We start from the raw sequence: 27,600 nt of genomic DNA, 5'->3' as shown, positions 1-27,600 counted from the left end.
GTGCCCTTATATACCCATACCAACGATAGTGTACACCTGCAGCATAATTACCAACCAGAAGTAACCATCTCCAGGCTCCAGCATAATTATGACAGTATCTCATATCAGCCTTAGTATAACAACATCTTAATATGTAACATACCTAGTGCGCCCATCACACTGTAACCCATCTAGGTTAGGTACAGCCACGCGCTGCTCAAAGCATCGCGGCAAATTCCCTGCAGTCTCGTTCAAGACGAAAAACCAGGAAGTCTCACACTACGCGGCTACGAGGCGTGGAACGCATAACCTGACAACTGAACAGGCTTGCGTTCCACCTGCATGAGGTGCTGATCACATGAACAATTGCAAACCGATTTAGAGATCTGGAACACCTAACTAAACAACAGTTAGCGTTCCACTGTGTCATAACAGTCTCCTGGTCAATTAGCGCGAACCAGAAAACCTAAATCTCAGAGCCCAATAACAACTCCTATTTTACGCAACATCACTTATAACTAGGGTCCAGAGCACATAGGTGTCAGTGAACACACCCATTAACTACCATTTAATTTTTGCATGTATTGAGGAATAACTCTGACATTTCCAGAGCTGAGATACAACTGGAGGAGTGTAAACAGCGATTTATTGAGAGGGGCTATCGTCCCAAGATGGTAAAAAGGTGCCTCACCAGAGCTAAAAGGTAATTTTATATGGGATCCAAAGAAGGTGGGTCTGCGAAGAATATCTCTAATAGAATGATTCTCAATACTCGTTGTGACACCAGTCTGAAAACAGTATAGGGAACGGTGAAAAGGCATTGGCCGTTGGTAACCAGTGACTCTGCGTTTAAGAAATTACAAGGTCATCGACCACTACTAAGTGTGAAAAGGGGACCTAATTTAAAGGATGCCCTATTGAGACCTAATATGCAACCTGTAAAATGCGGGGATGATAACTGGCTATCGCAACAGAAAGGCTGCTATAGATGTCTTGGATGTACAACCTGTCGAGCAATTATAGTGGGGAAGTATTTTAGTCACCCACACACAGGGAGAAAGATCTATCTTCGATATCGGCTGACCTGCCTTATGGATCATGTGATCTATTTGTTGATGTGTCCCTGTGGTCTGATGTACATCGGGAAAACGATACATACTTTCCGCGAAAGGATGAACCAACATAGATCATCAATCCGTTTGGCCTATAATAGTGGTTCCTCCGATAAACCTGTGGCGCTACATTTCCTCAAGGAAAATCACCAGTTGGCAACATTACGTTGTATGATGATAGGTTGGATACCCCCATTGTCAAGGGGTGGTGACCGTGGCTTGAAGTTATTAAAGAAAGAAGCGTGGTGGATACACCATTTAGGTACAGTGGCCCCCAAAGGTCTTAATGAGATGAATTATTTTTCTATTTTTGTTTAAGGGCTTATCGTTTAGATTAATACCTAAGATGTTTGGATTCGGCATTATTATTAGTTTTTTGCTTTAAAACAGCTGGTGATCAGGTTAATTGTACTGTATGTGTTTTATGTTTTTAATATTTATATGTATTGTATTTTCATACTAGAAGTATTAAATGGTAGTTAATGGGTGTGTTCACTGACACCTATGTGCTCTGGACCCTAGTTATAAGTGATGTTGCGTAAAATAGGAGTTGTTATTGGGCTCTGCGCTTTAGGTTTTCTGGTTCGCGCTAATGGACCAGGAGACTGTTATGACATGGTGGAACGCTAACTGTTGTTTAGTTATGTGTTCCAGATCTCTAAATCGGTTTGCAATTGATCATGTGATCGGCACCTCATGCAGGTGGAACGCAAGCCTGTTCAGTTGTCAGGTTATGCGTTCCACGCCTCGTAGCCGCATAGTGTGGGACTTCCTGGTTGTTCGTCTTGAACGAGACTGCGGGGAGTATGCCGCGATGCTTTGAGCAGCGAGTGGCTGTACCTGACCTATATGGGTTACAGTGTGAATGGGCGCACTAGGTATGTTACATATTAAGATGTTGCTATACTAAGGCTGATATGAGATACTGTCAAAATTATGCTGGAGCCTGGAGATGGTTACTTCCGGTTGGTAATTATGCTGCAGGTGTACACTATCGTTGGTATGGGTATATAAGGGCACACAGGTGTCAGTGTGGGGCTTCATCTTCACTATGTGTGGTTGCTGTGCAGGTCGTTGGTCTTGAGAAAGGTCCCTGCGTGGACCGAAACGTCGACCTTCTATGACTACATGATATAATAAACTGCTGAGTATACCTTTCATTTTTTGAAAAAGCCTGGTGAGTGCGCTCTTTTTTCAATTATTTATATTGGCTCCTTTTTGGATATACAAGCCTGAGTGTGGCACCCCAGCAAGGATGTGCGTTCAATAGTGAGTGCTGCTCTATTCCTGATATATACATATATATATAATTTAACCTGCCATTGCTGCAGAGACCCCCTGGCTGTTACAAATGCCTCCATTGTACAACATGCCAACATATGATTACAGGAAGATCTTTTAAACATCCACATAAGGACAAATCTTATAACATCCAATATGTGTTAAATTGTCTGTCCTCTAAGGATACTGGATTTCAACCTCTATACGCACCTACCTATACCTTCTAAACCCTGCCTATAAACCTCTAAAAATTACGCTATTTGCGTACGCAGTCATACAGTAAAATAAAGACTTTAGACCTTGAACATGTGTTTCCAAAGCACAAAGTATTATTCAAGTAAAGTACAGTCAGTTACATGCTGTGATCTAAGTACAATTTAGCGCAAAGAATTATACAGACCCAAGATACAGTTATACATACGCCCACGCTCTGGACCAGATACCGACATCAGCAAGAAACCTCCGTCAATCAGCAATCAGCAAGAAGACTCCAGACTGGGGTCACAACACACACATTTATACCCTTACAGAAACAGACAACACAATAGAGAGGTTTGCTGCTGATCCCATTGGTTCCCAGTGCGGGTGCATCTGTTACAGGATATTTAACAGGTTGATTCAAATGGACACAGGTCAGCCTCCAACAGCCTATTGTCTCCTCTATTCCCCCTGCATGCAAATCTAAGCTGTTAGTTTCACAAAATACATTTTGGTGCTTTATAACTCTACGGGCCATAAGTTGAGAATGCATGTTGCGATCTTCACACCACTGATACCGGAAAGCTGTTGAGAAAGTGCAGATCAGTATAATACCAAATACGGCTTACTTATCACGTATTAAACCTTAGATACCAAAATAGCCTTTATTTCACAGCATTTGTAATAAATGAATAAAACTTGGATCTTATACTTTAAAGCTATGGGACCTTTTATGTGAGTGTGCATTACGTAAGTATTAGGGGTTTGGGAAAAGACGCTAGTTAGGTTTATCTGATTTGGGGCAGATGTGCACGCATGCAGCTAATAAACAGCGTTCGCATGCAGGATATTGTGCATTCGCTAATGTGCGTCATGTGATTCTATTTATGATGGATTTAATATATATATATATATATATATCATTTCTTACTAACATTTTCAAACTGCAATGCAAATGTGTTATGGGCAGTGAGCTTCACTCTCAAACAGGGTGGATACCCCCAACCGTGCTGGTGCCAGCCTGTCTGACAGTGAGTTTAAAAGAGCAGAGTTAATTCAAGTGTCTGGGCCATATTACAATTGCCACAGCTACACCTGTCCACATGTGGAGTCTCTCCATTTACATGCAAAAACACCCACAGTTCCTGGTGTATTGTTCTTTTCTAATTCCTTTTCTCAGGAAGCTGTTTTTCTAGTTGCTAGCTGATACTGTGTTTGTTTTGGTATTTCTCTATGCAAGGTTGTCCCCAGAATGGCCTGTCATGGCTTCTAAAAAGATTATCAAAAACAATGCAATCTGTACTTAGCTCATGAGTTGTAACTTAAAATGGCACTGGTCGCAAAATGGCGTCTTGCAGATTCTTGTTTTTAAGATGGAGTCTGGTTCCCATTCGCAAGATGGCGTCGCTCCAAGCTAATTTACACTGATTCTGTCTCAGCCACTAAACCAGCTTTGACAGACCACATAAGTGTCTTTATGAGGAGGAGATAGAGAAAGTAAACTTGTAAGTCTGGAGACTAAGAGGATATACCAGCTGAATACCATCTTTCCCTATGGCCTCAATGAGAAAATCAATTGGAACACTATTATGAATTAATGGGCTTCTTGGCAAGCAGTACATTGACCGTTTGACATAGGCTCCTACTATTGCCTTTATGGATTATTATACCATACGGGCTGAATGTAGTCCTTTTACTGACCCTCATAGCCTTTAGTGGTCAATCTTCACATTAAGGTAACATATTGATTTTAAAATTAGCTATTATAACCCTTATCTCAGTCCAGTAAGTATGCCTGTCTTACTCATTATGCCAGTATAGTCGTAGTGCACTGGTTATACAGTAAATATAATTGAGCCCCCTAATAAGCCTATACAGCTAGCTGTGCTTTGTCTATATAGAGAGAGGATGTTGCTGTATACATATATTTAATGGATATGAGCTTTTGTGTAACAGGGTTATGTTTATTGTCTTTTATAATTATTGCCTTTTATAAGGTCTGCCCTATGATATTGTACCATTGCAAGCCTGTTACGAGTATGATGATGTATTGATCACACTGTTTTCTCAGTTTGGTCTGCAGAGCGCATCGGGGAGATGCTTTCCGCATCGGGCCGGTTGCCTTGACAACCTAGCCACACAGTGCTGACGTCAGTGTGACGGGACTCTGACTCCAGCTCCGATGAGTTCCCGCGCTACCCGGACTGCCTGCAGTTCAGTGACCTATCAACCTTGGAGTGCCGCAGTTCATTTACTAATATTACAAATTTTCCACTGAGGGCACACAAGTGATTGATCTAGAAGTGAGTTCCAGTCCAGAAGTCCATATATATATACTGTATATATTGGTGAGAGGGGTTGACTCTCATCTGAATTGCCCACATTCCTGTGGGATCAGCTCCCTCCTGTGTCGGAATCAGCTGGACACCCACATAGGGGCAGATGTGGCACTGGCCACAGTGTTGCCCTGTTACAGGGCTGGGAATTTCACTCTATCTTGTTATTAAGAAGAAGGAAACTGGACTCGCTTCAGCAGTTGCACAGTAATTATTTGTAATAAATGTTATCATACTATTTTTATCCATAAGACTGGTATTCGTTTAGAATTGTATCACATTTGTACAGTATACACATTTTATCCTATACTGTACATCTATCCCTCCATATGTACACTGTGCCGGAATTACCCAAACACAAATATAAAAGGCTAGAACCACCATGTTTATGAGGCAATGGGTTTTGAACCTGGCGCAAAGCCAACAAAAAAGACGCCCCAATTATGACCTGCCTCTAAGGACTTTGAGCCTGATTCAGACCCGCTTGCTAGCACTATGCACTCGCAAGCGGGTCGATGGTGGCCCAGTGCGCATGTGCATGACGGAGCCGGCTCCGTTGTGCGCATGCACGAGACCTGGATAGCGACGGGCAAACCATCGCTCCGGGTCTCGTACCAAAGGGGGCGTGCTGTCGATGTTGAGTGACAGCACGCCCCCTATGGTGGGCGGGCTGGGGGTGTGGCTGCCCAGACGGAGGCATTCCCATGGGAACGCCTACCATCTGGGGCTGGCCCCACTGACATCACAAGTCATGTCAGTGGGAGTGCTTTCGGCTCTGTTAGAGCCGAAAGCACTCTGGGGCTTGCGGCAACGAGACCCTACCACAAGTTCAGTTTAAGATTTAATCGCGACGACGCCATCTTGCGATTGGCCGCAAGACGCCATCTTGAAAATTAGATCGCAAGACGCCATTTTGAGAATGGCCTCCTAAGCGCCATTTTAGATAAACTCACATTTGAGTACATGTGGCGATAATACTATTAGCACCATGCGATTGCATCTTTCATCATTTCTCATACACACATTAATACGCACAATTGCGCTGCTAACTAGTCGCATATTAGCAAATGCATAGGACTTTGTATGAAACCGCTGTTTTATTAGCTTTATGCGCACGCATCTGCCCCAAGTTAACTAGCGTCCTTATATCAAACCCCGAATACTCACACATTACATATTCACACATAAGGTTTAATAAGCTTTAAAGTATATGATTTAAGTTGGTTCAGCAACAAACTTCCCTATTGTCCTGTCTATTCTGGGGGGGTATAAATATGTGTGCTCAAATGCTGGGTTCTTAGTCTTCGTGCTGAATGCTGAATGACGAGGGGTCTCTTGCTGATGCCTATCTTCAGGTCCGGAAGCGCTGCGTATGTATACTGTACTTGGGTCTGTATAATTCCTTTTGCGCCTAAATTGTGTCTGGATCAATTGCGTGTAACTGTCTGAACTTTTACCTGAATAACACTTGTGCTTTGGAACCACAGATTCCAGGTCTAAGTCTTTATTTACTGTATGACTGCGTACGCAAATTAGCGTCATCCTTAGAGGTTTATAGGAAGGATTTTGGAAGGTACAGGCAGGGGTATATAGAGGTTCATTTTAATATCGTTAAGGGTCTCGTCGCAAGCCCGATGGTCACAATGGTCTTGACCATTGCGACCGTTTTCCTGGCCGCTCGCTATAGCTGTGGGTGGTCACTGAGGTCGTGGGTTAGATTCCCGCTATGGCCCTAACTGTGTGGAGTTTGTATATTCTCCCTGTACTTGCGTGGGTTTCCTCTGGGTGCTCCAGTTTCCTCCCACACTCCAAAAATATACTGGTAGGTTCACTGGCCCCCAACAAAATTAACCCTAGTGTGTATGTGTATGCGAGCATGTGATGGGGAATATAGATTGTAAGCTCCACTGGGGCAGGGACAGATGTGAATGGCCAAATATTCTCTGTAAAGCGCTGAGGAATATGTGTGCGCTATATAAATAACTGGTAATAAACATAAAAATATTCCCTACAGGTTGGGTATGATATGTTGACAGTTATAATAAGAATGTCGATATGGTCATCATGTCAATGTTGACCATGTCGACATTCATCATGTAGACAGTGAAGAAATGTTGATATGTTAGAGTGTCGACATATCATCCCTGGTGGCCCAGCGGTGACTTACCTGCTCCCAACAGCTCCAGTAGCTCCAGCAGCGTCTTCCAGGTCCCAGCGGTCATCTGACTGTGAATTCCGGGTTAGACCTCCAATCCTCCGGCATTCGGCTTCGCATTTCTCCCCTAGTCCAAGTCCCCAAGCCTCCTTCTATTGCCTGATCCTAACTTCCCATGCCCCCCCACATCCTATCCCTAACCCTCCCGTCAGCTGACTAACCCTAATGTGGACATTCTGACAATATCGACATGTAGCCTGCTGACATTTTAACAGTGTCATGACTGTCGACATTGTCATTGTCTACCTTTTGACTACATCCCTTCTCATCAATTCCTCTTTGGGCGGTGGGCGTGGGGTTAATAAATATATGTAAGAGAAAGACTTAATATTCTTCTTTACTGGTGCAATACAGGTCTCAGTAAAGCCCTTAATTTGTGATGCACATCTTGGGGCTGTTGCAAAGCTGAACAAGTTGGAGGTAATGGCACTGAACTAAAAAGTGTATTTTCTCCTGTATACAGAGTTGTACGCATGTTTGTGAGTGGAACGCCCCTAGCTGTACTCCTGGTGTGTTACTCATCATCATCATCATCATCATTTGTACATACTTGCACCAGCCCCATCCTAGGAGCCATAGATACGTCTGAAAACAAGCTGCAGTTCCATCAGCACTTCCTGGCTGAACATTGCCTGCGTGAGGATGCCCAGTTAGTCCCTTTCAGTGGAGCTTTGTCTGAAATGCATTGCCTGTACTTACATACCCCCGATACCAAGCATGCACAGTGCGGAAATGCAAAGGGTCATACATTCAGCTCTGCATCAGCCCCCTTGTGTCTATTTCAAATTACTTCTGTATTTTTTTCCCAGACAGAGTCAGCCTAAAACGCCTGGAAGGAAAGCTGGGCACGAAAAATACAATTCACGGATTCAAATCAGATCGATACACCAATTCATATAGAACATAGTGGAATTTGTGAAATTTGGCACAATATAATTTTTTTTTATCCAAATGCAGGTTGATGTATTGTAAATACATCTCTACTTATATCTGAACATCAGCCAGGATATTCTTGTCGGTCTCTAGAGGGTTAAAACAAAAGATTCCTGAAAACCAGCATTCAAGCAGTGTAATGCTGCAAGGATATGTGCCAGTGACACTTATTTTTCTGCTGTTGCTTTGAATCTTAAGAACAGCCAGTGCTGGCTGAGATGCCCAAACATGAACATGCTCAGATTCATACTTGATTCTGGGAATCTTGCCCAAATTCAAACATATGATTTAAATACGATGCATGCAGAATGATCTACTACAAATAAACTAATCTGAATTTAAAAAAAAAAAAAAAAAAGACAAGAAATGAAAAAAACTACCCAACAATCTCTCGGCGAAATGTGCCAACAGTGGTTTAGAAGGGTGGGGCCCGTCACACTTGTGGTTAGCTCACTAACAGTAAACTCCCAAATTGCTGAGTTCCGTGAATAATGCATGCCCTTCAACAGAGAGCTCTCATTTCTGAAAACAGTCAAAAAGAAAATATCTTATCCAAAGACATTTGGATGACACCTTGTCCTGTTTCATAGATCTGTATAGAATTTTTTTTTTTTTTATCTATATATATATATATATATATATATATATATATATATATATATATATAAATATAGATTACTGTATAGGAGAATGATTGTGCAATTTCCTGCTTAAGAGACCACCAGCTAAACATGGCCAGAGAAATGCAAGTCTACTCAGTTAATTTAGTTATTGTGTTTGGTGAACAGTGTAACTCCATCAATACAGATCAAGGGACGGGATGGGATGTACAAAGCATCTCATCCGCGTTGCGGTACATCCCGCCTCTCATACATACCGCAGTTGATTATCACAGTATGTACTTAAAAATTTGATTTACATCGCTTAGGCCTACTGGAATGCCCAGCAATACTAGTTAGATTAAAAAAAAAGTCAGTACAGTGGTCCTTAGGCTCATGCCATAGCATTGCGACAGCAAATGGCATCATACAGCAATTTCCTTTTAACCATTCTGTCAGACTAGCTGTGCAGGTTATGAAATAAATATGGGGCGCCCAGATGTTATCCTGTTCTCCAAAAGCACAGTCAAAGTACATTTTATAAGCCTTCTTTATGTAGGCACTAATAGGCTTTCTTTTACTTTTTGGCGTGAACTTACTGCATACATAACATAAATTATCAGGATGGTTTGAGATGAGCGGGTCCGGTTCCGTGAGAACCGGACCCACCCGAGTTTCGGGTATCCGGGGCGATCCGAGCGCAGCTCGGATCTCCCTGCCTGCCCTGGATCCCTGACCCGAGGCAAAACCTTGCGACCCCTCTGTCAAGTCACGAGGTTTTGTTTTCAGCAGGCTTAATGCTGATTGGCTGAGAGAGCCGTCTGTCACGGCTTTCAGCCAATCAGCGTTAAGCCCATTGAAAACACTATAAAGGGAAGGAAAAAAGATGGCGCCCGCCATCCCTCACCGCCTGACACCGCCTGCTCTCCCGCTGCCGACACTGTCGGCACCCCCACTGGCAGATCCCCCACTGCCGACACCACCGCTGCTGACACTCCTGCACTGCTGCCCAACAAACTGAGGAGACCGTCAGCGACCCACAAGTGCCGACACTCCCACAGTGAGGACACCACCAGCACCCCTGCACTGCCGACACAGTCAGCAAACCTGCACCCAGGACATCGCTGGCACCCCCACTCTGCCAACACCGCCGGCAAACTGCATTGAGAACACCACTGCACTGCCGACACAGTCAGCAAACTTGCACTGAGGACATCGCTGGCACCCCCACTCTGCCGACACCACCGGCAACCTGCATTGAGAACACCCCTGCACTGCCGACACAGCCAGCAAACCTGCACTAAAGACACCACTGGCACCCCTGCAGTGCCGACACAGCCAGCAAACCTGCACTAAAGACACCGCTGGCACCCCCGCACTGCCGACACAGCCAAACCTGCACCAAAGACAACGCTGGCACCCCCGTACTGCCGACACAGCCAGCAAACCTGCACTAAAGACACAGCTGGCACCCCCGCACTGCCGACACAGCCAGCAAACCTGCACTAAAGACACCGTTGGCACCCCCGCACTGCCGACACAGCCAGAAAAAATGCACTAAAGACACCGCTGGCACCTCCGACACAGCAAGCAAACATGCACTAAAGACACCGCTGGCACCCCCGCACTGCCAACACAGCCAGAAAACCTGCACTAAAGACACCGCTGGCACCCCCGCACTGCCGACATCACCGGTACCCTTCACTAAGGACACTGCCAGCACCGCCATTCCACACCGTCAGCAACCCCGCTCTGCCGACACTGCTGTCACAGTAAGTGCACTATTGGTGTATCCAACCCACACTGTATAACACACTGTGGGCCTGATTCAGAGCCGGACGCTCTGACAAGAGCGCTCGCTCTGAATCAGGGCCGTCCTACCTATTATTGGAGCGGCTTCCAGGCCGCTCGCATAGCTGTGGGTGATGGTCACGATGGCTGCGATGGTCAAGACCATTGTGACCATCCGGCTTGCGACGAGACCCTGCGGTAGGGTCTCGCTGCCGCTAGCCCAGGAGTGTTTTTGACTCTATCAGAGCCAAAAGCACTCCCACTGACATCACTAGTGATGTCAGTGGGGCCAGCCCCAGACGGTAGGCGTTCTCATGGGAACGCCTCCGTCTGGGCAGCAACGCCCCCGGCACGCCCACCAAAGGGGGCGTGCTGTCACTCACCATCGACAGCACGCCCCCTTTGGTGCGAGACCCATAGCAACGGCTTGGCCGTGAATTTTAGCGGCTCTCATTTTTTTTGTACTTACAAACAGTGTAAAATGTGTACTCATGTAGAAATAAATAATGGACACAAGTAAAGAATAACACTTAAAAAAGGTAAAATCACCACTTGCACTGGTCACTACCAGTGGTGTGAGGGCCACATATCTCCTTATGGTGATCAGCCATCAGTCAGAGTAATGGGACACAGTGACGGAGGCTCCATCATAAAGCAGCTCACTGTGAGAACAACCTCCCCCAGTTACTGATGGTCAAGGTACAGTCCGGGGAGCTTCCTGCTTACTTCCCCCTCTGCACAGGAGCTGGGACAGGAGCTAGCAAGCAACATGGCATCAAGCGCTAAGAGGAGGGTTCTGCTCCAGGACCAGCACATGGAGGAGAATAAGGAAGATGAGGAGGGGGATTCTGATGACATAGAGGATGAGGAGTTTGGGCAGGATGTGTACCCCTTAGCGCAGGCAGAAGGGAGCACTTACTGCAATTAAATACTTCCATTTTCCAATTTCAATTCTTCAAAATATCTCAAAACCCTACGTGATATAAAACTTCTGATGGTATATTTGGATCTATGCACAAAATGACATGGAAATTGATGATATATATATATATATATATCAGATGCAAAATGGCTCTTGGGTAGTGTAGTCAGTAAATTGTGTAAATATCGGCTATGAGTACGTCTCTGAAACAGGCCCTAGGTCTCTACTTTTTAAGCCATCTGATCATTTGTTCCGTTTTTTGTGAATGATACATAATGTGTCTCAATATCATATCAATGCAACTATTAATGCCTGGAATAATGTACTGTATATACTGCCCTCAGTTGTGTTAAGATGGGTACACACTACGATATTAATTAGGCAATCATGGTACCTGCAACCACACTGCACAACCATCATTAAGGGCTCTATTTACTACAAACCGCATTTAGAGTGCAGATTGTAGTGTGATATTTCCAACTGAATTTTGCAACCCCCACTCCTCCCTACCCCGCGACACCCCCCTTAATTTTACTTAACTCCGGTGATAGGTGCTCCGGTGATGTCCTCCCTCCGGGGCTCCAGTCAGCTGGTCTCTCAACCTGCACTGTGACCCGGTCAGCTGTTTATAGCAGCAGACCAGGGTCACAGTGCAGGATGGGAGACCAGCTGACCGGAACCCCGGAGGACATCACCGAAGCACTGATCACCGGCCCTGGACTCAGGTAAGTTTTTTTTCTTATACTATTTTTTTTTTTTTTAGCAGTGTTTTTTTTTTTCTTTTTAGTAGTTTTTTTTTAGATCACACAGCTGATCACTGTGACTGGCTCCGGGCTCTGCGCTGCCTTTTAGAGCAGAGCAGGAGTCCGATAACCAGGGGACAGCCTGGATAACGCCAGCTCCAGGTGGTGTTATTATCACAGGGCTTCCCCTGGTATTTTTTTTTCACATTTTATTTTTAGCAAATCTTAGGCAGATCGCATTTCCCATTACAATTATGGGAAATGTGATCTGCTTACTAAAAATATGATAATTAGGGCTTGGAGTAGAATTTTACGAATTGTACTCCAATTGCCCTTTAGTAAATTTAGGTGAAACTAAGATAATGTTAATATATAGAGCCTTTAGTGTGTGCATACAATTCATTGTTTGTGTGCTGTAATTCAGATAGGATGACACAACGTATGACGCAGTGTGGTTGCATTAGGCATGTAGTGATATATCTGGTCATTGTACGATGGATCATGCAGTGTATTCGAGGACATGATATATTGATACATCACATTGTCAGTGATCGCTGAGGTGCGTTAAAATGGAAAATGTACAGTATGAAGCAGAAAACATTGCATCCTATTTTTCCATATGTTCATTTAACTATTAAGGAGCTTGCATAGGGAACTTCAATATTCTAACCTAAATACCATACTAAATCTTGTCCCCAGTGCTATCAGGTTTTATTTTGTCTCTCTTTCCTCCTCTCTTTTTTTAGCCTCTTACTCTCTCTTCCTCCACATCTGTCTATTTCTCTTATAAACAGTTGATTTTATTATATACTATCCTTAGCATTACCCTTTTACTTTCCATCACTACTATTGTACTTTTTGGAACATCCTCAATTTTTCTTTTATGTAAGTATCTGTGCATCCCTGTGTGCCTTTTTCCTTTCTTCTAAACTGTTATACATTTTTTGTTGTGGATAATGTTGAGATGTTGTAATAAATTGGGTGTTTTCACCATGAGATGGTTTGTGATGAGTTACTATGGAAAATAACAGAAGTGTTTGGAGAACGAAGATGTGTGTTATGTCAGAGTTCAAACCAACTGTCACTAAATACCAAAGTTGTAACATATACTATATATATATATATATATATATATATATATATTTCAAATCCCGACAGCGGCATCCCCATACCTGAAGATCCCAACAGGGGTTGCAGGTATGCTATCCCTACCCCTCTTCCCTTCCTAACCCTAACCCCCCTTCCCATAGCCTAACCCTCCCTGGGGGGTGCCTAACCCTAAGTTTCCGCCGGGGGTGCCAAAATCTTACCCTCCACTCAACGGCTAAGACCTAAGAAGCCCCGCTTGCCTTCGTTCAGTATTCTGGCTGTCGGAATTTCGGCGTGGGTCTAAAGATAGGCATCGGGATTTAGTCCTGGGTCGGGCTTCCAACATCGGGATTCCAGGCCGCCGGTAGTCTATCTATACCCTTATGGCTGATTAACGTTTCAGTTGTATTAACTTTCATCACAATCAAAATTGATTGTGAAGTCCTATGTGTGCCGCCGTTTACAAAAGGATAAATGTCTGTGCAGCAACTGGTTTGTTACACGGGGGAAGGCATCCAAGCAGATATACAACATAGGATTTGAGTGCCAGTATTTGCATGTTTTGGGACATTGACAGAATTTTCATATTTTGGCCTCTATTCACCACCACAATGGCTTTGAAATGAAACAAACAAGCTGTGCTTTAACTGCAGACTTTCAGATTTAATTTGAGGGTAATTACATCCAAATCAGGTGAACGGTGTAGGAATTACAACGGTTTCTATATGTGCCTCCCACTTTTTAAGGGGCCAAAAGTAATGGGACAAACTAAACAATCCTATATCTAACTTTCACTTTTTAATACTTTGTTGCAAATCCTTTGCAGGAAATTACAGCCTGAAGTCTGGAACGCATAGATATCACCAGACGCTGGGTTTCATCCCTGGTGATGCTCTGCCAGGCCTCTACTGCAAATGTCTTCAGTTCCTGCTTGTTCTTGGGGCATTTTCCGTTCAGTTTTGTTTTCATCAAGTGAAATGCATGCTCAATCGGATTCAGGTCAGGGGATTGGCTTGGCCATTGCATAACATTCCACTTTTTAGCCTTAAAAAACTCTTTGGTTGCTTTTGCAGTATGCTGCGGGTCATTGTCCATCTGCACTGTGAAGCGCCGTCCAATGAGTTCTGAAGCATTTGACTGAATATGAGCATATAATATTGCCCGTAACACTTCAGAATTCATTCTGCTGCTTTATCAGCAGTCACATCATCAATAAATACAAGGGAACCAGTTCCATTGGCAGCCATACATGCCCATGCCATGACATTACCACCACCATGCTTCACTGATGAGGTGGTATGTTTTGGATCATGACAGTTCCTTTCCTTCTCCATACTCTTCTCTTCCCATCACTCTGGTACAAGTTGATCTTTGTCTCATCTGTCCATAGGATGTTGTTCCAGAACTGTAATGGCTTTTTTAGATGTTGTTTGGCAAACTGTAATCTGGTCCTCCTGTTTTTGTGGCTCACCAATGGTTTACATCTTGTGGTGAACCCTCTATATTCACTCTTGTGAAGTCTCCTTTTGATTGTTGACTTTGATACATATACAATTACCTCCTGCAGAGTGTTCTTGATTTGGCCAACTGTTGTGAAGGGGTTTTTCTTCACCAGGGAAATAATTCTTCTGTCATCCACCACAGTTGTTTTCCGTGGTCTTCCGGGTCTTTTGGTGTTGCTGAGCTCTACGATGCGTTCTTTCTTTTTAAGAATGTTCCAAACAGTTGATTTGGCCACACCTAATGTTTTTGCTATCCATTACTTTTGACCCCTTAAAAAGTGGGAGGCACATATAGAAGCCGTTGTAATTCCTACACCGTTCACCTGATTTGGATGTAATTACCCTCAAACTAAATCTGAAAGTCTGCAGTTAAAGCACATGCTGTTTGTTTCATTTCAAAGCCATTGTGGTGGTGAATAGAGGCCAAAATATGAAAATTATGACAATGTCCCAATATTTATGCACCTGACTGTATATATATATATATATATATATATATATAGGGAAGCAGTATGAAATACCACTGGCCGCATGGCCGGCAGTTCGATTCCCGGCAGCGTGAGGCAGACAGCTGGAGAAGTCCCGATCGTCCCTAGGTAAGTACTTACTAACCTAACCCCTGTCGATGCTGAATAATTGGCTGAGACAAGTTCAGTTTAAAATGTAATTGCGGCAACGCCATCTTGCAAATGGCCGCAAGACGCCATCTTGAAAATGAGATCGCAAGACGCCATTTTGCAAATGGCCGCCTAAGCGCCATTTTAGATAAACTCACATTTTAGTACATGTGGCGATAATACTAATAGCACCATGCGTTTGCATCTTTCACCATTTCTCATACACACATTAATACACACAATTGCACTGTTAACTAGTCGCATATTAGCGAATGCATAGGACTTTGTATGAAACAGCTGTTTTATTAGCTTTATGCGCACGCATCTGCCCCAAGTTAACTAGCGTCCTTATATTTAACCCTTTTACATATTCACACATAAGGTTCAATACGCTTTAAAGTGTATGACTTAAGTTGGTTCAGTTACTTTAAATGCTGAGAAATAAAGATATTTGATAACTAAGGTATTATACATGCTAAACAAGTCGTGTTTGGAGTTGTACTGATGCGTACTCTTTTTACAGTATTCCGGTGTTATCGATGGGGAGATCGCATCATGCATTCTCGAGTTATGGATCGCAGAGCCTACAAGCAACAAAATGTATATTTTAGGAACAACTGTTAGGATGTTGCAGGGGGCGTGAAGAGGAAGATCCCCAGCTTTTAGAGGCAGGGAGAGTCTATTTGAACTAGCCTGTTAAATGTGCTGTAACAGATGCTTCTCCCCTGGGAACCAATGACACCAGCAACAAACTTCCCTATTGTCCTGTTTATTCTGGGGGGGGTATAAATATGTGTGCACGAACGCTGGTTCTCAGTCTTCGTCCTGAACGCTGTATGACGAGGGGTCTCTTGCTGATGCCTATCTCCGGGTCCGGAAGCGCCTGCGTACTTGGGTCTGTATAATTTTCCTTTTGCGCCTAAATTGTGTCTTGATCAATTGCGTCTAACTGTCTGAACTTTTACCTGAATAACACTTGTGCTTTGGAACCACAGATTCCACGTCTAAGTCATTATTTATGGTATGACTGCGTACGCAAATTAGCGTCATCCTTAGAGGTTTATAGGAAGGGTTTTAGAAGGTACAGGCAGAGGTATATAGAGGTTCTGATCCAGTATTGTTACCCCCTAACCCTAACCCTCCTTAGGGGTGCCTAACCCTAACCTACCCCCCTCTGTGCCTAACACTAAAATCCCCTCTAAGTGCCTAAACCTAACCTCCCCCTTCCCCGCTGCCTAACCCTAAGTCCCCCGGGGGGTGCCTAACCCTAACCTCCCCCTGGGGGTGCCTAACCCTAACCCACCCTCCTCCTAGCCTAACCCTAACGTCCCCCCGGGAGCCCTAAACCTAACCCTCCCCCCCATGGCTGTCCGCTCGCAGCGCCCGGCATCCCTTCGATCAGGATGCCAGGCACCGGTCTCATGGCATCAGAAAAATGACAGGCGTCTAGATTTAGACGCCTGTCATTTAACCCTTGCCGGGTTAAAGCAGTCGGGAAGCCGGCTGTCAGGCTTACATCAGCCGGCTTCCCGATTGCATCCTATATATATATATATATATATATATATATATATATATATATATACATACATACAGTATAAATATAGAAAAAAAGAAAAATCACACACACTTAAAGTAGATGATAGGAGCTGTAATCACATAAAAATGCATAGGATACACTCCAGTCCCAACTGAGACAGGGAAGAGACCAGTACACAAGTTACAGATGCAAAAAAGATATGTATTGTTATTTAAAAAATAGCCATGCTCAGCATTTCAAGTACAATCGTCAGCTGTAGATCACATAACAGGAGCCAATGCAAAAAAAGTTACTTATCATTTGCATGGTGAGGTGACCAATCATAACAGCCCCGTGATAGAAAAAACACCAAAGCTTGTGTAAACAGAGATCACCGCAATTGTGAAGAATTGGAGAAAGTGCTACACCATCAAAAGAAATAGACAGAAACAGCAAAACACATATTTACATAGAAATGTAAACAATAAAAAAGATAATGAACAAATGAATGAAAAAAAATAGAAACATAAAACACAAAAATATATATAGTCAGTTACTGCATAAATACTAACACATATTCTATAATGTGAAAAAAACACAATATCTATTAAGGTGGCTAATAATTAGATATAACCAGGTCCCCAATGATAATGTAGACACTGCCATAGGTTAAAGCACCCCACAATATTTTTCATTGAGACCATTGGGTTGTACAGTATTAAGTTCCAGAATCCATCTGGTCTCCAAACACAGAAACTTGGCGATCATATTACCCCCTCTAAGTGATGCCGGGATGTGGTCAATGGCTTTATATATCAAGCTGGCCAAATTGTGACCAGCAGTTCTGAAATGCCAGGCCACTGGTTGATCGATATTTTATCCATCTAAAATGCCACGAATGGCCGACCAATGCAGGGCCATTCTTTTCTTAAAGTACCTACTGCTTTGCCTCACGTAATACAATCCGCAGGGACAAACAATGTAGTAAACTACAAATTGGTCAAAACGTGTTTGATATTATATGATTTGCCTGAATGTGGATTCATAAAGGTGGATCCCAGAATCAAATAGGAACAAGTGACAAAGTTCGGGCATCGGTAACATCCAGGTTTTTTCATAGAAGATAGGAAATTACCATCACTACTGTAACACCTGCCCCAAAGTCAGTTCTAAAGTCTGTTAGGAATGTGGTGTAGCAGAATGTTTCCATACCAATCCACAGCCTTGGATAGTTCTGTAACTTTCGGGTGGTGATGATTAGATACAGGCAATCAAGTACAAGTAAGATAATTATTTATTTAACTGTTTCTCCTTATGCTAGAATAAACAATTTTTCACATCAACATTTCATGGAATTAATTACATTACAATTGTTTAGACACTTTTTTAAGTGAATAAGATACACTTGGGTCCGTGTTTTTTTATTGTACAGGAACTCCGGATTCGTGATCCAACTGCAGAATTAATAGGTTAAACACGAACAAGCATATAACATCACTTTTATATGCATTAACTTAAATTAAGAAATACCACTGATAGCTACTTGGTGCACCAAGAAACACAACAGACTACAGTCTCTAGTCCTACCCCTGCATGCAAGAGGTTATCTGATTAGCAGTTAGTATTTGCATAACGTTGCCCGGGTTGCAGGTTAATTTGGGGAGAATAAGTCAACGTATCCTCTATTTATGCAGAGTCCTGCACTGCCACTTCCTAAATGGTTAAAGATTATATATAGTGAATGTGAATTTTCAAATTGCAATCCTCTCTGCCTTCTCGTGTAGAATAATGTTGATAGCTGACCTGGGTACTATGTTTAATGCAACCCTATTTCTCTTTAGAAGCAGCTGGCTGGTATCTGAGTTGTCTCTATTAGAGTCAATTGTAGCAATCTCTCCTGGCTACACTTATCCTGGTTCTTTTGCTTTGTGTTCTATACAGAGACCACTCTATTATATTGATAGGGTATTTTGCAGGAACACAGGCAGTAGGTGAAGAATACACTGTTGACTATTTGCACTCTGATCCTCTGTAAGTGAATACAATATAAACTTATGCTTTGCAGTTGGTATCACCTGAAGAGGTATATTGCAAGCTGCTGATGTATCTTTATCCAAGCTGACTCCTTACATATACTGCGCTACTGTTGCACTCATTTAACTTTGCCTGCTTACTGAAACAATTACAGTAGCTTGTTTGCACTGCTGCACTAAGTCTATGAATGTTCCCCCTAGCTGCTGTCCCTGTTTGGCCGGGAGCTGGGTGTGAGATACAGTAGAAGGGGCTGGATTTGTACCTCGCTGCTTCGCCTCCATCCTGCTCCATTCTGTGAAGCCGCGCCTCAGCTCATGGCACTCTCCAGCCTGGCTGTCAGTCACCAAGAGGGGGAAGTCTCAGTGGCAGCCCCTATTGACTTTGCTTCCTCCCGGCAGTGTCCCAGCAGTTCACTGACTGCTCTGCACCCGGATCTCCTGTCAGCGGCAATCCTCACCGTCCGCAAAGGACCCAGCAGGGGCTTTCCTCCTGGCAGTGCTCTGGTAAGTCTCCTCTTCTTCACCTCAGGCAGCACTACCCAACAGCCCCTGCGAGAGTCTCCTTTTATAATCAGTGGTCACGTGCGGGTCCACTTCCCGCCGACCGCACGAGCCGCTCTACCTCCTGCATTACTTAGCCCACTATGGGCTTTCTATCCTCCTCCACACAACGGCTGCATGAACTGTCCCTTGCTGCGTGCCTATCAGTCCACACAGTTCAGAGTGGGCAGCCGGTTCCAAATTCAACTCTATGAGGGGTAAACATCATGCACGAATGGGTAGCTGATTACAGTACATATATTAATTATATTTTTTTGTAACTGTATATAGATATGTATGAACTAGGCAATCAACAACTTCAGGTGTATCACACTACCATCCAGGCCTTTGATGTCAGTTCTAACAAAGAATGTTTGAGGACAATTTTTAATGATAGCGTCCAAATAGGCATGTCAGACAGTCCATTTGACTACTAACAGTAAAAAAGGCAATTTGGAGGCCCTTGCACAAACAGGCTTTGCTTTTTTGGGGGCTGCCCATCCTCCAGTGTGTACTCCGAAAGAGTTTTCAGCACAGCTGGGAACCTTGTCAGCGATCCACGTAGGAGGAAAAGATGATGTTCATCAAAATGAACTACAAATTCCACGAGGAAGGCCTTTACTGCTAATTATGTCCAAAGTCCAAAAATTACAGAGGCACTTGTGATGGTGGATTCCAGTGGGGACTAATTAATATTGTGTGAAGAAAGATGATGTAGACTCTCATGAGGGTGAGGAATCGGATGATGACGGCTATAACATCTTGCCTCTGTAAAGCCAGTTTGTACATGTAGAAATCCCATGCCCATTGGTATCTTATATTCTGGGGGCCTATTGTTGATTAAGGTGTTGGTGGTGAAAATGGCAGGTGCTTGGATCTAGCAGAAAGAAGGGAGCTAGCTGTTGCTGGACTGCTTGTTGTTACTTTTTTAACCAACATTTTTGAATTTTACAAAAACTTTTTGGAGGATGCGCTGCAATAACGTAACAGGGAGGAGGGTCCTAGATGTTTACGGTCCCTACCTACTTACCCTGGCTTTCCAAAGGGTACAGATGGCTTGACAATTGTTGTCCAGTTTTGGGTAGAAATAATTCCACACATAAGAAGTGGATTTTATTGTTTTATGCCCAGACATGACAATGGGCTTTTCCTTATCATGAGCAACAACTGTTTCTTCCACTGGTGCCTGATTTACACAAACAACAGCCTCATAAACAACATCATCATCAACATCCTCATCATCAACATCCTTATTAGTGTCAGCTACACAAATATCCTCCTCATCCTGGTGCACTTCCACAGAAGCAGCTTTGATTTCTATGTCAGCATGTTCACTTGTGCTTAAATCATCATAAGAGACAGAACCACCAGCCATGGTTATGTCTTTCTGCAGCTAACTTTCCCTTTGATGTTTTTTTCTTTACCACTGTAAAAGATTGCTTCTTTGATTTTAGATGCCCTGACTTAAGCCATGTATGCCCTTGGGCATCGACTTTAGTAGATGACGTAATATCGTCATGACTGGTGGCACTGGCAGCAGCTCCAGCACCAGTATGTAGTTCCTGCTCTCCTCTCAACTAATCATTCTCCATATCAATAAACACGAACGAAATGGGGTACAGCACACAAGTCAATTTGTACAAATTTTAAATATTGCACTGCGGTATCAATGACCTACAGTGTCACAATATTTTTTATGAATAATACACTGCGCTACCACTTACAGTGTCACAATATATTTTATGAATAATACACAGCATTTCCACTTACAGTGTCACAATATTTTTTATGAATAATACACTGTGTTTCCACTTACAGTGTCACAATATTTTTTATGAATAATACACTGCATTTCCACTTACAGTGTCACAATATTTTTTATGAATATATTACACTCGGTATTACTGATCAACAGTGTCACAATACTTGTATGAATAATATTACACTGCGGTATTACTGACCGACAGCATCACTCACAATACTTTACGAATTATACACTGCAGTATGATAAACCTACAGCATCACTCACAATATGGCCAGCAGCATCACAGTGTTTTGGATACACAGTGTACGGCATACAGCATCAATGTGGGGTACAGCACAAAAAAAACTATTTTTAGCTTTTTTTAAACTTATTATTTTCTTCTTTTTTTAAAAAAAACTTTTAGCTTCTTTTTTTTTTAACAGTCCATTTACAGCACACTGGATAGACAGCACACTAGATGGACAGCACACCCCTTGATGGAAAGCACACCCTGGATTAGCAAAGCAATGATAAATAACACAGCCCCCTGGACAGAGCACAGCACACCCAGCCTGGATTAGACGACAAAGCCCAGCACAGCATACCCCTGTATTGGACAACACAGCCAAGCACAGCGCATCCCTGTATTGGACAACACAGCCCAGCACAGCACACCCCTATATTGGATAACACAGCCCCCTTGGACGAAGCACAGCCCTGAAAGCCTGCGACTCAACAAGCAAATGGCGCTGATCACCACAGGTAGGGACTTATATACAGTCCAAAACCCGCGAGAATCCGACAGCGGGATGATGGCGTTTTGCCTCGTTTTGGGATCTGAGTTAGGCGGGAAAACCCGAGCCGGACCCGGATCCGAACCGGAGTGCAAAGTTTGGGTGGGTCCGGTTCTCAGAGTACCGGACCTGCTCATCTCTAATATATATATATATATATATATATATATATATATATATATATGTCCAGCAGTAGCCCGCACTCACTGCAGCAAACGTCAACCCAGAGGGGTGCACCTCAATGTAACCACATGGAGCATCCAGGGTCCATACATATGTAGAAAAAAGAAGTAGCGAGGGCACTCACCATTATTTCGGTCCCCATATGAGACCTTTGTCAAGGTGCATCCATAGCCATATGTTAATCAAGCCATAAGGAAAGTGTAACAACAGTCACCACAGTACACCACATATATAACACACATAATGCTTACCAGGTGGGAGGCCAATCGATCAGTGTGAGACTGCACATGCTGCACTGACACGCACGCCCACATGGCCACGCCCACTAGCACAAGCTAACTCCAAGCCTCATGTTGGAGAACCAATAGTATGGCAGTGAACATTTGTGACATCATACAACAAAGTCACATGGGGTAGGGCTGTATTCTGCAGCATCAGCACACATATCTCAATGTTGTCTTAGCTAAACCACAACAATAAGTTGCTAGGCAACACCACGCAATGCACGGTGTAAAACATCCACGATGCGTGTCATAAATTTTAAATGGACCATAATAATGCCACTCTATTGTGAAGTGTAAAAAAACTCACATAATCAATATGGCACTCCCTATAGATAAGCAAAATACACAAAAACATACATAATCGTATAAAGACAAAAAAACAAAAATTAAAACATTCATGTTATATATCAGCAATCCCTAAAAAATTAGAGAAACACATTAAATAGGATTTGTTTATTCAGGCCACGAGGTGCTACTGTGTCCAGTTCATATATCCATTTCGCTTCACGCCGTTTAAGTGCCAATTCCCTGTCACCACCTCTTATTAGCGGACGCTGCCAGTAAATGACCATACACCGTAAACTAGACAGTGCATGTCCTTGTGCCAAAAAATGTTTTTCCACTGGTTTGTTGGTAGTTCCCATAGTTAATGCTTGTCGCACTGAACTTCTGTGGTTTAGCCATCCATTCACGGAAGGATCTTGTCGTAAGACCAATATACACCAGGGAACAAGGACAAATAAGCATGTAAATCACAAACTCACTAGTGCATGTGAGCCTGTGTTTAATTTTTATCGGCTTGCACACTTTTGTAATGATAACAGGGGAGTCTTATCCTTAAATGGTAATGTAGTGTCAGTTCTTATAATTGGCCAATGTTTATGAATTGCCTTCTGTGCACTGGTGGTATGTGTGTCATACAGACTAGAGAAGATGATACGATTCTTCAATTTCTCACACTTGATGCGTTTGCCAGACAAATGTTGGAATTTTTGTCTTTGCTTTAGCCAGACAGGATTTGATAATTTTATGTGAGTACCGTCGTTGTAAGAACCGTAGTTCCATCTCATGCAACTGGGATTCAGCCATTTCCACTTCACTGTTGTTCCGCAACACCCTCAAGAATTGCAAAATGGGAAGACTGGTTTTTAAAAGTTCCGGATGGAAACTTGTTGCCAACAATAGTGTATTACGATCCGTTGGTTTCCGGAACAGAGTTGTGGCAATTTTGGTGCCCAACCTAAACACAGTCAAATCCAAAAAATCCACATGATCATTGTGTGCCGTGAACATGAATTTAATAGGGGTAGGCAAATTATTAAATTCGCTCATTATAGTAGCAACACCCTCATAGTCTCCAGACCAAATTATAAACAAATCGTCAATAAAATGTTTAAAATATAAGATCTTATTACCATACTTGGGGAGGATATATGTCTGTTCAAAAAAATGCATGTAAATGTTCACATACATTGGGGCCACATTGGACCCCATTGTGGTCCCCGATGACTGCATAAAGAAACCATCTTTATATTGGAACTAATTATATTCAAGAACACATCTAAGTAATACCAGTAAAAATTCCACTGGGGGCATCACAATATGTTCCTTATTCAGTACAGGAGCCTTACGTACCGCCTCCACACCATCATCATGCGGGATGACGGTGTAAAGCAATCCAACATCGATGGTGACAAACATCGTAGAGGGAGAAATCTCACCCACATCTCTCAATTTACAAATGAAATCACCCGTATCTTTAATATACGTGGGAATTTGATTGGCAAACACCTGAAGAAAGCCATTAAGGTAATGAGCCAGTGGCTGTAGAATCGATCCCTTCGCCGAAATTATCGGATGTCCAGGTGGCTTCACCAAGGTTTTATGCACCTTGGGAAGTGTGTACAAGTTGGGACACACTGGAAACTGTACTTTCAAACATTTAACTAATGTCTCGTCCAACCATCGTTGTACGATCGCATCATCGATAACATAATCTACTTTCTTTTTAATTTCATTAGTGGGATTATATGTTAATCTCTTATAGGTGATGTTATCAGATAATTGTCTACAAATTTCAGCATCATAGTCGACAAAATCCTGTAACACAATCGCTCCGCCTTTATCGGCGGGCTGTATGACAAGATCACGATTGTTTTGCAAATTTTTTAATACCTTGCGTTCATCAATCGTCAAATTATCAAAATATTTTTTACAATTCATTTTATGATCAACATTTGTCAATCGTTGAAAGGCCCTTATACTAGAATTAGTAGAATTCAGATCAAATAAACTAGGTTGTCTAAGAATAGGTAATATATCATTATAGGGGAGTTCCTGCTTATCACAGAAAAACTCTCGCAATCTGAGCTGTCTCCCCATTTTATAATGATCAACCGCCCACTGAAAATCACTATGCATTTGAAGTGGCACAAACGAGAGACCTTTATTTAACAATGAGGTTTCACTATCTGATGAGGGGTATGATGACAAATTAAATATAAGATCACTTATTTTTTCTGCCCTTTTCTTTTTATGTCCACCTCTTCTCGGATGGGGTCTGACCCTCTGCCTCGTCCACCTATGGGTTGATGTTTGATCCACCCTAAAAAAGATTGTTTGGGGGGCAGGCTATCTTGGGAGTCGGACTCAGAGGCTGATTGAGATGAGTAGAAGTCTGGTTTATTAAACCACCTAGAGCGTATAAATTTCAGTGGTCTACATTGTTTAGATGTGTTAGAATCACCAATTAACCATCTATATACAGAATGCTGTTTATAGTCAGTATTGACAGTCTCAAGTTTGCATCTTTTAAATATGTGCCTTTATCATGAGGCCTTATAATTGGTATATTTTACATTTGGGGTGAGCGTTCGGGCGTAAGGCCCCCGGGGCTGGTCTGGCTGGGCCCCCTCATGGCATCACCACTTAATACACATAGTTGCTTTTTACATCACATATTATGTTTGTATTTTTTTTCATGTAATAATTCACATATATTTTAACCCCTTTTTCCAACGCTCATTAATTAGTCTTACACACCTATACTTTACACTGCACTGTCACTCTTTTTCCATTTTTCGTGTGATGCCCTGGTGGGGTCCTGGGCTGGACGTTTTTCGGGGTGCACTGTGCCCCGGATGTGAACCCCTTAGTGTTAGGGACTGCTAGTGACAGAAAAGCCGTGATGTGGCCTAGCAGCTTCCCATGTATTTGCAAATGCATGCAACTAATATCTCTGATTTCTATGACCATATAGTTTTCATATATTGTTGCAGGTACTATTCAGTGAGCTGAGGAACAATAGGGGGTTAAACCCCCCTCCTTTTTCTACTTAGTATGACCCCTCCCTTTCATGCACCTGATTAGTGCTGCTAGATTGATTGAGCAGCTGCCATTTTTTGTTTGTTTGGTATGAGTGGCATGAAGGAGCCAGCATTAGTAGGGCATGCTGGTTCTAGTAGTGCTAGTTGGAGTTCCCAGGGGTGACTCCAAGGTAAGCTGGCTCTCAATGTGGATGCATTTATGTATGTGCCTTTATCAGGAGGGCTTACATTTGACAAAATTTATATGTGCCTTTATCATGAGGCCTTATAATTGGTATATTTTACATTTGGGGTGAGCGTTCGGGCGTAAGGCCCCCGGGGCTGGTCTGGCTGGGCCCCTTCATGGCATCACCACTTAATACACATAGTTGCTTTTTACATCACATATTATGTTTGTATTTTTTTTCATGTAATAATTCACATATATTTTAAACTTCTTTTTCCAACGCTCATTAATTAGTCTTACACACCTATACTTTACACTGCACTGTCACTCTTTTTCCATTTTTCGTGTGATGCCCTGGGGGGGTCCTGGGCTGGACATTTTTCGGGGGTGCACTGCACCCCGGATGTGAACCCCTTAGTGTTAGGGACTGCTAGTGACAGAGAAGCCGTGACGTGGCCTAGCAGCTTCCCATGTATTTGCAAATGCATGCAACTAATATCTCTGATTTCTATGACCATATAGTTTTCATATATTGTTGCAGGTACTATTCAGTGTGCTGAGGAACAATAGGGGGTTAAACCCCCCTCCTTTTTCTATTCAGCATATAAATGGTATTGGAGGTCAAAAGAGCTAAAGAGGACGTATAGAGGGAGAATAGAAACGGTCCAAGAACAGAACCTTGGGGGACATCTACTGTTAGAGGAATTGGGGGTAGGGCTGGCAACAGAATTCTTGGGGCCCGGTACACTCATGTTTTTTGGGCCCCCTATCCCCTCTCCTATCCCTTATCCTAGGCTGTCACACACCTCCTCTTCTCCAGCCCCTGTGTATGTCACACACTCCTCTTCCCCAGCCCATGTGTCTGTCACACCTCCCCCTCTTCCCCAGCTCCTGTGTCTGTCACACCTCCCCCTCTTCCCCAGCCCCTGTGTCTGTCACACCTCCCCCTCTTCCCCAGCCCCTGTGTCTGTCACACCTCCCCCTCTTCCCCAGCCCCTGTGTCTGTCACACCTCCCCCTCTTCCCCAGCCCCTGTGTCTGTCACATCTCCCCCTATTCCCCAGCCCATGTGTCTGTCACACCTCCCCCTCTTCCCCAGCCCATGTGCCTGTCACACATCCCCTCTTCCCCAGCCCCTGTGTCTGTTATCCCCTTCGTCTATAGCTCCCCACCACTCACCGCGTGACTCTCTAGCCCAGCCTGGCCCAGCTAACACTATCTGTGCATTTCTCAGTCTTCCCTGTTGGGCGGCTCCTCTCTGATTCAGTGGCATGACTTCATGGCGCCACGCATGCTGCACCAGCTCGGCCTCCCCTGTCATTTATTCCCCATCACTGCTGGGACACAGCAGGATCTAGCCGCAATAGTCGTGCCGGGTACCCTTACACAGCAGGTGGCAGAGGCAGGGCTAACACATGAACAGTGTCAAGGCTGGCATGTCTATTCACTGTTTGCTGTGCTGGATTCTGGTATGTCCTGTTCAAGTTCTTTGAATAGTTTATCTTTGTACCAGTCATCTTTGGTGATGATTGATGTCAGGTCCTTTGAGTTATGTAGTACTTTTGACATTTCTTGAAATTTGTAATACAGTTGTGGCTCTGTGATGAGGTTTTGATCACAGTTGGAAGTGGAACAGACGTGCAATTACGCTGAGAGGTGTGCAAATATTGTCACAGAAAAAGATTAAACGCAGAG

Source organism: Taudactylus pleione, unplaced genomic scaffold (assembly GCF_031769625.1).
Source record: "Taudactylus pleione unplaced genomic scaffold, aTauple2 ptg000446l, whole genome shotgun sequence".
Classification (NCBI taxonomy): Eukaryota; Metazoa; Chordata; class Amphibia; order Anura; family Myobatrachidae; genus Taudactylus; species Taudactylus pleione.
The sequence above is the reverse complement of the archived record's forward strand: the minus strand, read 5'-3'. Positions refer to the sequence as shown.